This window comes from Protopterus annectens, chromosome 3.part0, assembly GCF_019279795.1.
Source record: "Protopterus annectens isolate FY-2018-M chromosome 3.part0, PAN1.0, whole genome shotgun sequence".
NCBI classification, from domain to species: Eukaryota; Metazoa; Chordata; order Ceratodontiformes; family Protopteridae; genus Protopterus; species Protopterus annectens.
In genome coordinates this window covers 954382026-954396247 of record NC_056731.1, presented here as the reverse complement: position 1 = coordinate 954396247, position 14222 = coordinate 954382026, and positions in this window count along the sequence as shown.

Here is a 14222-nt window from a genome sequence, read left to right as displayed (position 1 = left end):
CCAGTGTCCATTCCTCCTGTCTTGCCTACTTTTCCCACTGCCTCTAAAGTACCGGATTCTCTGCCCCTCTGCTCCCAGGAAGTCTGATAGGTTTTACAGGGTGCCTGAGGATTGTTCTTTTTTGTTCAAATGTCCTGCTGCTGACCCCTCTGTGGTGTTTGTAGCCTCTGATAAGCCATCTCAATTGCTTCCTTCATCCAAATTACTTCCTTCTGACAAGGACGGTAGGACCATGGATAGGCTGGGTAAAAAAGTTTATACTTCCTCTACCCTGGCTTTTAGGGTTATTAATTATCAGACCCATATTTCTAGGTATGTCTTGGCTCTTCTTTCTCAGGCCTATCAGGTTCATTCTGATCTTCCAGTCTCTAAGGGTAAATATTCTGCTCTTTCCTTGCTTGGAACTTCCTCTCAGATAGTTTGTCATTCTATCAAGTGTAGTTATGATGCTGCAGATGCCTCTTCAAGGCCTGCTGCTTCTGGCTCAGTTCTGAGGAGATAGTCCAGGCTTTGGCTTCAACCTTTGCCTGATGATATTATGGCTAAGGTGCTGGGTGCTCTTCTGGATAATACTCTTTTGTTTGGTGAAGCAGCTGCTGGTTTATTTAAGTCTCTTCAGGACAAGGGGAAGGCTTTACAGCAGCTTAAGCATGTCTTTGTTTCTCCTGTGCCTAAATTTCAATGGAACTACCCTTCTAAGCCAGCCTTTGTTCATAGGCAGCCTCATCCTCCTTCTAAAGGTAAAAAAGGTAGTAAACAGACTCCTCCTGCTAAAACCACTCAGACTGAAGGGATTCTTAAGCCTTCCTTTCCTGACAAACCAGGTACTGTCTGACTATCCACCCATTCCCAGCCACATTCCTCTGTCTCTTTGCCTTTCTCTTTCTCTTCCTCTTTGGCTCCAGATTTGTCAATCATTTGTCAAGGGTACTTCATGGTCTGGATTTCCCATCCTCCTTTTATGGGCATTTCTCAGCTTCCTCGAGAACAGCTTCCTTTTTTCCCAGAGGTTCTTTGGGACCACTTGTCTCAGGGTACTATTCAAGAAGTGCCTGTGTCCCAAAGGGGGAAAGGGTTTTATTACAGAATGTTTCTAGTACCCAGAAAAGAAGGTACTTGGAGACCTATTCTAGACCTCTCCCATCTGAACACCTTTCTGAAGGTGCATTCCTTTTGGATGTTGTCCCTTCAGTCCCTTTTTCCTGTCTTGCTCCCTCAGGCCTTTCTGGTATCTCTGGACCTCAAGGATGCTTATGTCAATATTCTGATCCAACATCTTTTCAGGAGATTTTAGCATTTCTCTGTTGCTTCCTGGCATTGTCAGTTCTATGATTTGTCCTTTCTACTTCCCAAAGGGTGTTCACCAAATACCTCACTAATGTGACTGCCTTTTGCAGACTTCAAGGGATGCAACTCTTTCCTTATTTGAACAACCTGCTGATGCATGTGCCTTCTCCAGAGGTCCTTTTGCTAAATCTTCATTTTACCATTTCTCTTCTTCAGAACCTGGGATTCACAATAAACTTCAACAAGTCTTCCCTGACTCCTTCTCAAGGTCGTCTTTCTGGGTTGCAGATTTCAAATGGTGCCAATGCTGGCATCCCTGCCTCCTCTAAAGGCATTAACTCTCATTTCTTTCTTTCAAACTCTTCTTCCCCTGGCCTCCATTTCAGAAGGGAATTTCTTCCATAAATTCAATACCCTCTTAACAGAGCAATAATAGTTAAGTCCTGATTTTCTGAATCCATTTAATTTCAACTTCCAGCATAATTGTTTTTTTTCTCCAAAACACCACTGATGTCCCCTCCAAGCTCCTTCATCTCCAGCCAGTCCAGAATGATACATTTAAAACCAGAATGTAAATGCCAGAGGAATGCTTTAGCCAAACACTTAGTAGATCACCCCAGACATTCTGGTTTTAAATTTATCATTCTGGACTGTCTGGAAATGGATGATTTTGAAGGAGACATCAATTAAAGAGAAAAAAAAAGATAATTCATTTTACACTCCTTATCTTAAATAGGGATATGATATGACCCTGTTAGGATAAAACCAGTAATCAGTAAATGAATAAGAACCAGATAAGTGCTAGAGATCAGCAGCTTAGAGATACTGATCTCAGTACTTACCTTGTATTTTAAAAACAGCATATGCTCACAATTTTCAGGTATGATTTTTATCTTAAAGAAAGCTTTATAAATACTGGCAGGACACCAGATACTACAACTCTCAACTTCTTTCTCAAGAATTCTGGGCAAAGCCAAAAATAATGTCAGAATAAAGGCTGAAAATCAGGAATACTTTTTAAAATATTACTCTAATTCACTTAAAAAGTTAATAGACTAAAACATTCTGCATCAACATGCATTTTTTGGATAATAACAAGTATGAAATTCTAGTGTGTGGCATTATTGATTTTCTGCAATCCTGAATGATTTAACATCAAGTAAATGCAGAGAAAATATATGAGACAAAATCAAGAACATTCTATGAAATAATGGACAGTGTCAGGTATGCATTACTTCTGACGATTAGTAAACAGTCACTAATCTGGTGTGACAGTACTAGTGTTGTATAATGGGCTGCCTAATAAAATATTGCCACCTGAAATGCCAAGTGCCAAAAACTCCAAAAAAAGACAAATCCTGAAGAAAAGCAAATCTTGAAAATCTCTCATCCCCAAACCCCCCAAACATATATACTAACTTCGAGATCGCCATAACTCAGAGAAAAGGGAATATTCCAAGAAATTGCATCTCAGACTTAGTATATGTAGGTCCATTCATTTGGCCACTCAGTCTCCTTATTTCAGGAGTCTCTTTACCAGGCCTCAACATTTTAAATGTTTACCAACTCAATATTTACTGTGGAAAAACTACTAATACTATGGCTTATAGCTGTGTATGCAAAAAGGGGATGCAGTGTTAGATTAACAAGCCAGCTATAATCTATTTCACTTTCTATCACAAACATCAGCTACAGTACCTCATGCTTATGCGTGTGTTGTGTGTGGGGGGTTGCAGTGTATTTAAGAGTACCAAGTTGGTCATAATTTCTTTCACTTACCATCACAAGCATAGTTCTTACACATGATAAGTGATTATCTTTGGTGGTTTGGTAGGAAAAGAATGTGTGTAAAAGCAACTTCTCATTGCCACTGTGACAAGGTGCGTAGCACTGCCATTTTATTGTACTTTGCTCTGTTCAGTTCTTGGCTGTGGCTTTTTTATGTGCAATCTGCATGCCCTTCCTTTGTGTGTGTGTGTGTGTGTGTGTGTGTGTGTGTGTGTGTGTGTGTGTGTGTGTGTGTGTGTGTGTGTGTGCGTGTGTGTGTGTGTGTGTGTGTGTGTGTGTGTGTGTGTGTGTGTGTGTGTGTGTGTGTGTGTGCGTGCGTGTGTGTGTGTGTGTGTGTGTGTGTGTGTGTGTGTGTGTGTGTGTGTGTGTGTGTGTGTGTGTGTGTGTGTGTGTGTGTGTGTGTGTGTGTGTGTGTGTGTGTGTGTAAAAGATATCACTCATTTTATCTGTGCACATAGACAATAATGATGGGCACATACATCACTCTTCTGAGTAGCAGTAGAAATGCAGTTAACAAGTAATTAAAGCATAAGCACATTACAGAACATTTACATATTTAAATCTAGGGGTCTGGTCACTCCACACCCCACTTTGTATAAATGGATTTTGGCATGGACTTATTGGTGGCCACTGTCATCAGCCATACCTGTTCTAAATTCTGCCCTGCTCAGAGGTAGGCACAGAAGGTTGCTGTAGCTTGTGTGGGGGCTGAGAATAATATAATCATTACTACTTAAATTTTTCTCACAAGCAAACCTCAGTGATGTGCAGAGGATGTCATTATAGTCTGTGTTGGGGCTGGGGAAAATGTAGTCATTGTTTTATTTTTAGTTTTTTTACAGGACTAGCTCAGAGGTATGCAAAGAAGGTTGCTATAGCTTGTGTAAGGTTAGTGTACTCTCTTGGAACAACAAGTTTGAATGCATTACTGCAATCATTGTTTTTTTCATTTTCCTCACAAGTACATGTCAGACATGTATACCGGTGGCTGCTTTTGTGAGGTAAGGTGAAGAGTGTGGAGGCATGCTATGTATACATTTGACAGCAGTCACCTAAAATACATGACTATGGCCATTGATACCTTAACATTTAGCCCAATCCAACACCAGAGAGATGCATGGACAGTGAATTTTTTTTTTTTTTTTTTTGAGGGGGGATGTATTTCCAGATAGGATTTATGTAGCCTCTGAAACATTTGTCTTGTTAGTTTATTGTAAGCTAATATTTTGTCAGCTTTCAACATTACGATTTGAGAAGAAGTTATGTCTTCTTTGAAAGAAATAAAAAAAGACTGACATTTTTCTCACTCATGATTTTTGTTCATGCCACCACCATCAAAATGTAGGAAAAACACTTTGAAATGCACCTCAGAGCATGTATAACCATATGGCTTCTAGGGTTTTGGTAGACCCCAGACCCTAGCTTTATTAAGATATTTCATGAACAACTATTACTGTGCTGTCTTGGTCAGGCTATGTGTGCTGAAGGGATGCAAGGAAAAGTAAGGTTGGAAGGCAATAATGAATTTATTTTCTTAATCATAATTTTTGCTCAAGCTATGATTTGAAGAAAATGCTGTAAAAAGAACTTTAAGGTGCACTTGGGCATACAGAATGACAAAAGCTGAGTAGTAAGACAAAATATGAGGAAAGGAAAAAAATGTACATGCCATGGGAAGCCCAAGATGAGGGAAAACGGGGGAGGACTGAAGAATATGATGTTTGCATGGATGTGGTAAAACAGTAGGCAATGTGGAGGAGCTGCTATAGAGCCCTTTGCCAAGAGAATAATTTCACCTAAGATCAGCCCTGTACATAGGGTTGTTATAATGTATCATCATTACAACTAAATGCCAGTCACTGTCAATGTCCTTCTGTGAAATGGGCCAACACAGTGTGGTACACAGGCCTGCCAAACAGTAAGAGCATTTTTGCTACAGTTCAGTTTGTGCATTCTACCGCTAAACTTTTGCAGCTTGAACTAACAATGTTGCTTTGGAGGGATGGCAGTGACATGGTAAAAGTTACACTGGATGTGTCCAGTGGGCCCCAGCCTGACATTTGCAGGGGCTCCCAAAATGCTAACATCAGCCCTGTCTACACCCAACTGGAACAGAGTGTTAGGAATTGTGTGAGAGAAGAAAAGTCAAAACAAGTTGAAAATTAAGGTGTACAAAACTGGTTAGACTATTGCATATGTATGGCCCAGAAGCCTGGGCAGTGATAGCAAAGCAGCTGAGGAAGCCTGAGGTGATGAAGAAGAAGTGCCTCAAGTGGATAGTAGGATGCTCGCTGTCAGACCGATAAAGAAACCAGGACATCAAAGTGAAACCCAAATAAGAGTTGATTTCAGAGTTAGTCAAGGAGAACAGGTTATAGTGGTTTGGTCACAAGTGCAGGAAATGATTTGTTAAATCCAGTTTGGTTGAGAAAGGAAGAAGACAACATGAAATGATGAAGTCCAACCAAGTAGTGGATGGAATGGGGGTGGGAGGATAGCATAATGGTTAAGGTGTTTGCCTTACAAACAGAAAGTGCAGAGTTTGATTCTCACATGGGGTAAGTGGCTAGGCTTAAAAATGGCCTGCAAAGGCAGTTAGCTTAGTACCAGCCTATGAACCTATGAACCTATGAATGTATGCTTGATTACCTGAGACAGTCAGAAAAGATTGTCAAAGAAAGCAGAAGAGTGGCTCTGAACTGAGACAGCTTTGACACGTCACCTTGGATGTATGTAAAAGTGGGAAAAAGGAGCCCGATGATAATGAGTTGCATCATGTCTGTCATATCATACAGGCTGGGAGGGATATCTACAGCACAAATTCTTATGGCTTTAAGAAAACACAATTATTAGGCAGATCAGCAAATATCACTAAAAAGATTAAACCAAAATACAGACTGTAGCCATCATTTATGTGGATTTGTTATCAGTCATGGATGTTAGACTTCATGCACCTTTTAAAAGTGTTGTTTGAAAGTTAAAAAACATATATGTATATGTATATGACTGAAAAAAATGAGTAAGTTGTCCATTCATTCCCAACTAGCTAATGCAGCTTAAAATGCTGTCTAAGCGGTAACTGTTAACAAAAAATCAATGTCATTGCAAAAGATATACTAAACCTCTTTCCTCCAGATAGCCAAATATTTAAGAAATCAGCATTCTGTTGTTGGAAGTCAATTTAGCACTATTACCACAGTGAATGTTGTTTTCAACATACTGCATACTTTGTACCCATAACATTATATATGACTAGTGAAATCCTGGACTGCAAAATTATCTGCTTGGTAAACAAATGTCTATGGAGTGTAGTGATGTGAAATTTAAAAATTGAAATTATGGAAGCCAGGCTCCATAGTACAGAATGATGGAACTTTGATTGCTACCCAGGTGACAGTGTTTGATTAGCTGCACTGACATCAAAAGAAACAGGCAAGGGGCAGGAGGAGTGAAGGGTTGTGTCACAATCACATCTCCCAGAGGATGGTGAGGTTTCTGTATACTTAAACGCACACAGAGTGGTGCACCTTCCCTGAAAGAGAATAGGGAAACCACCACATATGCTGCAGGGGAGGGACAAGGCTTCTTGGAGGTTATCATCATCAAAACAGCCATCGGGATTGGTTCAAAGTATTTTTTTTTTCACCCTGTCTCTAACCTTGTATACACTTTGTGAGCTGTTGGGGAGAGGTGCCTCTTGCAGAGGTCATTAGACATCTTACACTGATAACCTATTGCACACCTCTTCCCAACAGCTCACACAATGTATACAAGGTTAGGGATAAGACGAAAACAAAAAAACTTTGAACCAATCCTGATGGCTGTCTTGGCAATGATTCCTCTTAATTTGGTTTTTGTCAAGTAGAGAATAAATCAGTTAACTGATCAAGAGAAAGTCTGATGGTTGGCAGGCACCAAGAAGTGAAAAGTTGCAAAAATTGGAAGCACTGAAAACTTTTGTGCATGCAGTTAAATGCAATATTTGTTCACTTGCTCCAGTTTAAGTCCTCCTAGAAACAAGAGAATCTGTCACCAGTAAAAGAAAACAGAAGGAAACCAGTATATTTTCCTCTAGATGCACAATGGTGTTACTGCATTAGCAAGCAATTTGAATGATACAGTTTTGAATACACAAATTAAGTAATATACATCTTGGAAGGTATCTTATATTGTGATTCATCAGACAAAGCAACATATTACATGTTTTCTTCTAAACATATTTTAATAAGATAGTTGATAGCAATGCAATTTTAAAAAAGTCAGAAATTTGGCATGTATAGTCTATTTGATAAGTGAGTGTAAAGGCTTTTGTTGTTACTATTTGATGATGACTAATGCTTAATTAATTAATTGCAAAATTGATTTATTGATTAATTAGTGCACTGAATAATAAGAATGCTTATGACTATATAATCACAAGGTTTTACTTGAATGTTTATGGTCTGAGGAAGCGTATCAGGAGATACGCGAAAGCGCTTACCAACGTTAAAATAAAGTTCTTTACAGTTTTATTAACAGTCGTGGTGAGTCTGAAGTTTATTTTACTACTATCCTGCTCAGCATTTTAACAGAAGACTCTTCAGCTCGAGTGGTTCATTCTTCCTGCTTTTTGGTCATACTTTTTTCGAACCACCCCAGCACACGGTATGGCTAACCTGAATGTGGAACTAGACTACAACCCGGAACCGAGGATTCCGTCGAATGAGCAACAATGGACTGATATCACAGTTTGTAAATCCAATCCTTTATTGGCTCTGGACTTTAATGTTCCCATTCCCAGTTCTGCTGGTGTCATCATTGATAATTTAGAAACTTTTAATGCCAAAGCTAAAATACTTGAGAATGACCTTTATAAACTTCAGCGTTTAATGTGGCAAAGAAAACATATGGAGGCTTGTTTACATTTCAAACTGGTTCCGCGGGGTATGCGAATCCTCTGTATGCCCTCTTATGGTGACAGTCACCCCATTCTCCTTAAAAAATGGCAGGAGATAAACCTTGAAGCTAGCTTTAAATATATACAACTCCTGATAGATTATTTTGGTCCGCTCGAAAATGAACTCTTGGCTCATGTCAGTGCTTTGAACAAAGAATTAAGAGAGAGATTTTGTGAGGACTTTTGTCAAAAGAAACTTGACATTTACAGTCAAGTTAATTCGTATGCTTCAAGACTGCAACAGATCAAGTTTAAGAAGTTGCAACATGATTTTAAAGACTTTTCAACTAGGGGAGTCTTTGTATGGCCCAGGAGAATGGATTCCAACCCACAAGTTGATAACCAGGCTAGAAATTTGGCGCCACTTGACTGCACATTAACAGCCTCCGTTCCTGTTGGCTCATCGACTTCAGCCTCTATGCCAGTGATCCAGGATGACGTCTCAGATGAAGCGCTTATTACGCCGTCGGAATTACCAGCAACAGTTGCTTCAACAACAGCCACCTCTACTCCATTACCGAATCAGGAAGCGAACCGAGCTGTTGGTCTACAAAAAAACTTAGGAGCTATACGGAAATATAACGCTCAGGACAATACACATTTTTTACCACTTCCTATAAGAAAATCAACTTTTGTTCGAGAACGAACGGGCAGTTGGGAGACGAGGAAATGCAAGCATTCAGGGGAAAGCAGTGCATATCAGAGAAGGAGGCAGAGACCTTAGAAGTTCTTTTCTTTAATATGTCAAGGTACGTTCTTACTACTCACGATAAAGAACTGTTAAACAAAGGGCTATCCTTTGTCCCTTCACAGGGCAGTGTTTTATCGGATGTCCTTATTGATCTTTGCATGTTTGGGCACTCTATAGCCCTGAAATTACATTTTAATGCAAGAACATTAGAAAACAAGAATGGAAGTACATCAGACATTTATGTTTACAAGAAGAAAAGTTCTTTCACACCGCCCCTGCCTGGGCATGTTGAATCTTTCATAAAAATGTGTGAACAGGATTTTTATCATTATTTTCTTAGTGAAAATAAAAAATGTTCATATTTCAATATGTCTAGAGATGTTAAATCCTCTCTTAATAAGTTTACTAATGATCCATCTATCATGTTGAGACCTGTGGATAAGGGAGGGGGTATTGCATTATTTGACACCACTAATTATCGGTCACTGATGCTTTATATGTTAAATGATGACAATACTTACTTGGAAATAGACCAAGGAAAGTTGTTTGAAATAATTAGTGCTATCAAAGATAACCTGTATGATTTACTTATGTGCCGCCAGTTATCAAAAAGCTTATATGATTTTTTTCTAAATGATTGTCCAGTAGTTCCAGCTATTAAAGGTCTACCCAAAATGCACAAAGGTGTTTTTCCACCTCCAATGCGACCAATAGTATCTGGTGAAAAGTGGGCCACAGAAAATATTTCTGTATACCTAGAAGATATACTGAGACCCTTGGTTAATGAGGTCCCGAGTATCCTTAAAGATTCATATCAGCTTTTAGATTCTTTAAATTCATTGGATAAAATGTTAATAAAAGGTCAGCATTTACTTGTCACCATGGATGTGCAAAGTCTTTTTACCTCCATCCCGAATGACCAAGGGATACAAGCTATAAGGGAGGTGTTGCAATTTTTTCTGTCTATAGACAGGAATGATGAAATACTCATTTGTCATCTATTGGATATAGTACTGAGCAACAACATGTTTTCATTTGAGGGGTGCCTATATCTGCAGGAGTCGGGAGTGGCTATGGGCACCCCTTGTGCAAACACGTATGCCAACCTAGTGATGTACCATTGGGAAAGGGAACATGTCTTTACACACAACCTATTTAGCAAGGTTTTAGTCTATAAACGTTTTGTAGATGACATCTTAATTATATGGGATGGTTTGGTTGAAGAATTTTATTCCTTTAAAGAACATCTTGAAACTACAACTGACTTTCTTAAATTTACAGTTGAAACATCTTTTGAATCAGTTATATGCCTGGATGTTTGTTTGGATATAAGAAATGGTAAATTGTCTTCCACATTACATAGGAAAGCATGTTGGAGAAACACAATTTTACGGTTCGACAGCATGCATCCACGTCATGTGTTTAGTGGTATAATAAAAAGTCAATTTACTAGACTTTCCAAAATTTGTAGAGATAATTCAGATTTGTTAAAAGAGGCAGATAAAATGGAAAAGGTATTTTTAGATAGAGGATATGACTATAATTTAGTGAAAATTATTAGAATGCAGGTTCTAGGAGAAAAAGAAACCCCTAGAACAGCTGTTCAATATAAACATCCACCCCCTTCTTTTCACACCAAAAAGAACACTAGTAGTTCACTTGAAAGGGTCAGATTTGTAACAACATACACAAATGATAGTTTCAATATTAGAAAAATTATCATCAACAATTGGAGGGTATTGCTAACTGATGACTATACACTAAGGTTAGTAAGTAAGACTCCCCATTTTATTTATAGAAATAATAAAAACTTAAAAAGACTTATATGTGACAGGGCAGGAACTGGAAAGGCAGTGACAGTGCCTTTTGGAAGTCGTTTAGGCACCTACCCTTGCAACCATTGCAGTTATTGTAGATTTATAAGTAAGAAACAGGAATTTATACATCCTGAGATATCTTATTCATTTGAACCTAGGTTTCAAGCCACTTGTGATTCCTCTGGACTAATATATTTAGCCACTTGTGAACAATGTTCAGTGTTCTATGTAGGCCTGACCAAGAGGAAGCTGAAAAATAGAATTTATAATCACCAGTATGATATCAAGAATAAAAACGAGCTGAATGCTCTAGCTAAACATGTCCAACTTTTCCCTAACCACTCTTTTGTATTTAGGGTATTACAAGTTGTAGAACCAAATACCAGAGGTGGTGATTATATGAACCTCTTGGAACTAAAGGAGCTGAAATGGATTTTTAGGCTGAAAGGACACTACTCCCCTGGGTTAAATGCATACGTCTCATTAAGGTCTTTTCTTAATACACGCAGATGAATTGTTATTCAGTTCTAATATATGTATATATTTTTTACAAAGTGTATTTATTAATTTAATAAACTCAAATTTATAAAATCTGTTTAATTATGATGGACTTTAACATTTAGATTTTAATTCAGCATTTCTGATGTATTATGTATAGTATCAAGGTATTTCAGTTTTTTACGTTCAGTAGATTGCAAATTTTATTTCTTTACAGTATATATATACATATATGTATTATATATTTTTTATGTTGTATATATTGTACCATATACATGAATTTGTGTTATATTTCAGCTTTTTGAAAAGGACAGTAGGATTTCTCAGAAAATGTTACGAAATATTATTAATTGTGTTTATATACTTATATATATATATATATATATATATATATATATATATATATATATATATATATATACATTTTTATATCTTCACAACCACATGTATATATATGTATATATATTTTTTGTAGAAAGTAACATAGCAATGGTTGAATAGTGCCTTTGGGTTTTAATTATAAATTCTTTATTCCCTATATCTTAAGTATTTAAATATTTGTTTATTCATTCTTGCTTATTTACTTTTATGCCTTTTTAAGGCTTGTGATTATATAAAGTTTTTATTTTAATAAGATTGTTGATAGCAATGCAATTTTAAAAAAGTCAGAAATTTGGCTTGTATAGTCTATTTGATAAGTGAGTGTAAAGGCTTTTGTTGTTACTATTTGATGATGACTAATGCTTAATTAATTAATTGCAAAATTGATTTATTGATTAATTAGTGCACTGAATAATAAGAATGCTTATGACTATATAATCACAAGGTTTTACTTGAATGTTTATGGTCTGAGGAAGCGTATCAGGAGATACGCGAAAGCGCTTACCAACATTAAAATAAAGTTCTTTACAGTTTTATTAACAGTCGTGGTGAGTCTGAAGTTTGTTTTACTACTATCTTGGAAGGTATCTTATATTGTGATTCATCAGACAAAGCAACATATTACATGTTTTCTTCTAAACATAGGGCAGGATTCACGAAGGCTTGCAAGGAGTGTAAGAGACGTGCAACACTCCATGCAAGCCTCGCGATCCAGGAACAGCCCTAAAATCCGTGTAAGAGACCAGCTAAACTGTCTCTTACACGGACTGGGCGTGGACATGCTAAATACCTCACCTGCATCCGAAAGGTATGCAAATGAGGTATATTAGTGATCCACGAAGCAGAAACCAGTCCGTGTAAGAGACGTTTTAGCTACAGAAATGTACTCAGTTGACAACTGAGTACGTTTCTGCAAATTCCACAACAGAGCCATGTCAGCTCCAAAAAAAGGGTGCATATGACTCAGGCAGCATGCCAATGGCCAAATATGTGGCCATTGGCAATATAACCCAATACCAAAATAATAAAAATATAATTTTTTTTTTCGGCAATCGCCGATATTTAAACCCAGCGCAGCCCCGCGCAAACGGGCTGCGCTGTATAAAACATGAAAATGAAGGTTATAAACCCACAAATGTGGGTTTCATGCAATACATAGAATGACAATGCAGGGACCAGCAGACCAAAAACAACATGGCTACCGTGTAGTGGTTGCTAAGGGGGGAAGCTGAGTCTAAGACATGTAACTAAGCATTAGTAGGCAATCTCATGTAAATGAGGGTTCGGATACTGAATGTCACAGTCACATAGCAAATGAGCACAGTCTAAGTAGTGTAAGAGATACATAAGGGGGAGGAATAGAGTAGGAGATAGGTGACATCACAGGGGGGAATGGTAGAAAGAAATGCAGTTCATTGGAGGCCAGTGTAACATGACAGATGACAGGCACAGATCATGGAAAGAGGTGTGCCACTAGATAAGTCATGGAAAGTCAAGAAATGGAAGGTGTACACTGTTACTTACACCAAAGTTTCTTGCTGGGCATGCATGCACACGTGTGCGCACCATGAAGCGCGAGTAGGGCAGTGTGCGCGTGTGTAAGGCAGATTGAGCATGTGGGAGCGTGTTGGGAGATGTTTAACACTGTTTGCGTGGGTGTGCGCGTGTGAAGGGCAGGCTGAGTATGTTGCAGGCTGTTGGCAGACGTGTAACAGTGTTTGCACGGGTGTATGCGCGTTTTAACCCAAATAAGTAGATTCTGAACCGTGTAAGCACGTGTGCGTGCGTGTAAGCCACTGTGAGCGTGTTTCTGACAGTATGCACGTTGCTCCCCCTTGAGGAAACAGAGAGGAAAAAGGAAGCAACATAATTAATAGGAAGCTAGCAGGGATATCTGCTGAAGCTAGCAGGTGAAAACAATTAGAAGCAGGCAATTACACAGGCAGAATAGTAGCCCAGCCCAGCACTTAAAACTCTGCAAACAGTAGTGCAGGATTTTTCCCTTAAGAGACACTGCAAGACAGGAGTAAGCTAATAGAAGTGAAAACTGAAAAAGCTGAACTCAGAGCAGAAATGTTAGGGGCTGCCATAGCTGTCATAATGAGACATAGGCGACTTGCTGAGGGTGGTGACAATGCAGATGGTGCCAGACAACCCACAGTGAGGAGACGGAGAAGAGTGTACAGGCCCAGGGTCACCTACCATGGGTTACATGAGCTGGAGATAGTAGAGCGCTATAGAGTGGACAGAGAGCTCCTGCAGCAAATTGTTGAGCTGTGGAGGCCACGCCTCACACACAGAACCAACAGAGGGGAACCCATCCCAGTGGAAACCAAGGTATGTGTTGGCCTAAGAATACTAGCAACAGGTACCTTCCAGAAACCAACTGGCGATATGATGGGGATATCACAGGCATCAGCCTCCAGAGTACTGCACCAGTTCCTGGATGCCATGTCAGCACATGTCGGTGATCATGTATATTTCCCCAATGCCCGTGAGGTATTGGCCAGCAATATGCGTCTCTTCCAGCAAATAGTGGAATACCCTGAGGTACTGGGTGCAATAGACTGCACGCACATATGCATCAAAGCACCAGCCGGTGAGCGGGGTAGGGCCTACATTAACCGCAAGGGCTTCCCCTCCATCAACTGCCAGGTCGTGTGTGATGCCCAGGGCATAATAATGAATGTGTGTCCTGGCTGCCCTGGGAGTTACCATGATTCCCATATCTGGCATTTGACGCAGCTGTACCAGACATTTGCCAATGGGGACATCCCACACGGACACCTAGTGGGGGATGCAGGTTATGCACTGGAGCCGTGGC